Genomic DNA, 4,610 nt, shown 5'->3' with positions numbered 1-4,610 from the left:
TTAACCTTGAAACTCTTCCCCCCCCCCCCCCCCGCCCCTCGCTGACTCAGGCCCATGCCCATGCACAGCCTGCAGCTTGCTTGCCCATGCACCTGCCACCCTCAGCCCCACACTTCCCTACTCTGAGCTGTCCCTTCCTTCGAAGCTGTGAATGTTTAAACAACAGGGAGAATTTTTCTTCAGGACCTAAGGTAAAATTTCAGGTTCTGATAATTCCTGCTTCAGACAGGGTTACTCGCTAACATGGAGTCCTTCATACACAACTGTTAACAGCAGCTAGACTGGACAAGGGGAGCAAAGGGAGGGGCATCTCCCCTTGGGAAGGAGGCTCAAGAGAGAAAGATAAAACTCCCTGGCAGAAAACTATTTTTCTCAAGCAAATTATTTTTAACTTCTAGGTTAAGCACCAAGAGGACCAAGTGAAACTCTTTGAGGAACAAAGTAAATAGTTCTGTGATTAAGTTTCCAGTTATAAAGATCAGAGGAGGAGAAACTCCAATACGGAAGGGGCTGCATCCCATTGCCTGGACCAGGGGGAGGTCTGGAAGCCCGCAAGGGAAAAACAAGAATTGGGCCAGTAGAGGAGTCAGGGGTGAGTGCTCGCCAACTTCCCGTCCCCTGGGCCGGACACCATAAGTGCCCAAAGGTATGGCTACTGTGGAGTCATGCTCTGTGGGGCTCTGAGCCCTGCAGCTTCGGGTACCTGTAGCCGGACACCCACTCCCTGATTCTTCTTCCTGTGGAGCAGAGGTCAGAAGGCTGCTGGGGAGGAAATGTGGCATAAATACGGGGGACGGAGCTGGCCATTCAGGAGGCTCCTCAACCTCAGGATAGATCTTAGGAGGAGCAGAGGGTACTGAGGATTTTGAACCAGGTTTTGCCAGACCTAAATGTAAGGTTGCTGGTCCGGGTGTGCTCCCAGTTTTTCCTGAAAAACAATAGCTTTAACATAAAGAATCATAGTCATGTCAAAAGAGCCCTCAGGGGGCCAGCCCACACTGAAAGTTGGCCACTCAGAGGTGCACAAAGTCTGCCACTTTCCCTTCTTAACTTCAACTGCCATATTATGTGCTCTGTCCCTATCTTGTCCAATGATCTAACATCAGGCTTACGGGAGTCATTACTGTCTGTCCTATCATCACAAAAAAACACTAAACAGACAAACAACAGACAACACAAAGAAACCACAATATCCAGACAACAACTGCCATGCCTAGTCCGCAGGCATCAGCCAAAAGCAGTTTCAGACGAAGAGGTCTTTGAAGTTTCTCTTCCAAGAGGAACACACTATCCTCTTCTACCCAATAGGAGACCACCAGGCGTCCCTGGCTCTCCTGTTGCCCTGAAGCATCCCTCAGGGTACATCTTGTGGTCCTCCCGACATGTCTGTCGACCACAGCTTCTGAGCTTTACAGCTCCGGAAAGTGGCTGCAAAACCAAAGTGCTTTTCAGGTACTAACCAGAACCAGAACAGAGACAGACACAGACAGCAGCTGCACATTCAGACACAATTGGGGACCCCCTTGCCTCCAAGAAGGTCTTTGGAGTTGTGGGTGGTTGCGAGATCCCGAAGGAGCCCCTAAATGAAAGACTACCAGGGTGGGGAAGACCCCCACTCAAATCTCAAGATGACGCAACCCCCAAGAACTCATGAGAAACGAGTCTTGATGTAATAAACAAGAGGTGTATTTGAGGAACCAGAGCTCTGGAAATGACACGTATCTCTCACAGGAGACAGAGGAGTCGACCCCAAGCCCAAGTAGAGGAAGGTATTTACAGGGAAAATTACATAGGTAGTTGGCAACAGTCACAGAAAGCAATTTCATTGGTTTGTAAGTTGGGCTAAGTTCAACTCTAGTCCACCCTGCTTCTGGGGCAAGGTGACCCTAATTCTCTTTTTCATCAGGACTGTTGAGTCAGGCCTTATTGAGGCCAGATAATTTTGTGTAGCCAGGCTACATCCCCAAAACATGTTATTTGCTGTGAGGTAAACTTGTCCTCATAGCAGGGTCAGTGGGGGATAGTTTAAAATCTTTATTCTTTCAGAATCATGGCAGTGACCAAAGAGGTCTTACAGATGTTTCTCTACCTGCTGCTGGGAGTCGAAGAGAAGTCAACAGACAAAGAGAAGAAGGCCTATAGACAAAAAGCACTCCCCTGCCACCCAGACAAAAATCCAGATAACCCCAGAGCAGCTGAACTCTTCCACAAGCTGTCCCAGGCCTTAGAGGTACTGACTGATGCTGCAGCCAGGGCTGCCTATGACAAGGAGAGGAAAGCCAGGAAGCGGGCCGCAGAGAGGACCCAGAGACTTTACGAGAACAGGAAGAAACTGAAGCTTGACCTGGAGGCCAGGGAGTGGGAGGCCCAGGCCCAGGGTACTGAGGAAGAGGAGGAGAGCAGGAGCATCACCACACTAGAGCAGGAGATTGCTCGATTGCAAGAAGAGGGTTCCCGTCAGTTGGAAGAGCAGCAATGGCTGATCCAGGAGCAGACCCGCCGGGACCGAGAACAGAGGCTGAGAGGAAGAACAGAAAATAGAGAAGGCAAAGGAACCCCCAAAGTAAAGCTTAAGTGGACATGCAAGAAGGAGGATGAGTCCCAAGGGGGCTACTCCAGAGATGTCCTCATGAGGCTTTTACATAAGTATGGGGAGGTTCTCAACTTGGTACTTTCCGGAAGGAAGCCAGGCAATGCAATAGTGAAGTTTGCAACTGTCAGAGCTGCGGAGTTGACCGACAGAAATGAATGTCAGCCTGGCTGACAACCCTCTGTAGGTTTCCTGGTTGGAGGGACAGCCCCAGGGCACGGTGACCCCAGTCCCCCAGGACTGTCGAAGGGCTCAGTGTTGTCAGAAAGGGACTATGAGAGTCTGGTCATGGTGCGCATGCGCCAGGCCACTGAGCGACAGTAGCTGATGGCCCAGATGCAGCAGGAAGATGAGGGGGTACCACGTACCCCGCACTTCAGCCTTCCCAACCCACACCCTTTTCTGAGTCATCACCAATAAACTTTTTAAAAAAACAAACAAACAAAAAAAAAACCAAACATGTATAATATGTAATGGATAATTTCTAATCTTGATGGCCCGTTGCATTTGAATAAGCAATGTTAATTCAGAGTTATCAGGGACAAATTCAGCAGTCTCTATAGGCATTCAATGAATCAATAATTACGTTAAGAGCTTCAGGATATTCCAATATCATAAGGAGAGCATACAATTCTGACTTCTGAATTGATGTGGACGTTTGACCACCATGCTTATTTTATCTGACTTACAACCTGCCATCCCCATCTTGTTTACATCAGTATAAAAAGTTAGCACCGAACGCAACATCTCGCTCTCCTCTTGACCCTGCGCAAGTGCGGTGCAGTGGGAAGCCTCTGAAAATGTATCCAATATGGCATCAGAGCGGAAGACTAAGTTATCCAAAACCTGCTGCGCATGAAGTTCATGCAGAGGGGCCTGGACTCGAAAAACCAGAAACAGCTGGAGGAGGAGGAACGGAAGATGATCAGGGATGAGCACTGGTACCTGGATTTGCCGGAGTTGAAGGAGAAGGAGAGCTTCATCATAGAAGAGCAGAGCTTCTCCCTGTGTGAAGGTATTCTCTACGGAAGGATGCCATTCAGAGGCTTTAATCCTGAAGTTGAGAAAGTAATGCTTCTGATGAATTCCAGGAACAGAGTGGCAGGGTCAGAAGAGGAGGAAATACTAGACATTGGAATGTCGAAAGAAGAAATGGCAAGAAGACATGAGAGTTTGGAGGGAACGATTGGGAAAATGTTTGCCAAGAATAGGAAGCCAGTGATGAAGAAGATGAAAATGGAAATATAAAAGCCATTAAAATTAAGAAGATGTTCTTAAAGCCCGAAGACTAATATGGACGCCTGTAATCCAGTGGATGCTGTGAGAACAGCATGGTCTGAACTCACCCTCCTGTCCTCGGTACTGGTCCCTTCTAAGGGATGCCTAGGGTTGGAAATGTGCTGTTCTTGAGACAGAAGGATGATGGACATTCTACATCCTTTTGACGGCATTCAGGGCTTCACATATGTGGGTACACGCCGCTCCCTTGACTTTTGGCCTGATTCTGTGTGAATATACACACAGACAGAGCACACACCTACACCTGCTCTCAGTTACTCTCCAGGAATGAGGATTGGAGACTAATTCTTGCCTTGGTTTTACTGCCCTTACATTTATATTTTACTTTTTCAATCATGTCAAGGCAAATCATTCACTTTGAATTTCAATATTTGAGAACTTTTCAGAAGTGATTGACCAGGGACATGGCTCTCAGCCCAGAGTATTCGCATGCTCATAGGCCTTCTTCATGAGTAGAAGTGTGGGGTTTGTGTATTTTAAACAGTCACCTGGATCTTTTTCTAATGTTCTATAATAAACGTGCTTTATATTAAAAAGTTGATACCTCTGGAGTTGTTACTCATTCCTAACAATTATGGTAATGATATTAAATAGTGGATTTTTAAAATGCTTCAATATCTAGCATTTCTATCAGTCGCCAGGTCAGCTCACTGTCAGGAATAGCATCAGTAGCAGGCACATGGTGCAGATACGCTGGGAAGGATGCATGCGTTTCTGCAGG

General features: G+C 47.5%; 2 pseudogenes; both read left to right on the top strand.

Annotated features, from left to right (window-relative positions):
• The first annotated feature begins 2,050 nt into the window (after positions 1-2,050).
• LOC134479412 (dnaJ homolog subfamily C member 17-like) lies at positions 2,051-3,010 on the top strand (annotated as a pseudogene).
• Positions 3,011-3,385: 375 nt separating this feature from the next.
• On the top strand, positions 3,386-3,850 carry LOC134479413 (M-phase phosphoprotein 6-like; annotated as a pseudogene).
• The last annotated feature ends 760 nt before the right edge of the window (positions 3,851-4,610 follow it).

The sequence above is a fragment of the Rattus norvegicus genome, chromosome 6 (genome assembly GCF_036323735.1).
Source record: "Rattus norvegicus strain BN/NHsdMcwi chromosome 6, GRCr8, whole genome shotgun sequence".
Taxonomy (NCBI): Eukaryota; Metazoa; Chordata; class Mammalia; order Rodentia; family Muridae; genus Rattus; species Rattus norvegicus.
The sequence above is the reverse complement of the archived record's forward strand: the minus strand, read 5'-3'. Positions and strand labels throughout refer to the sequence as shown.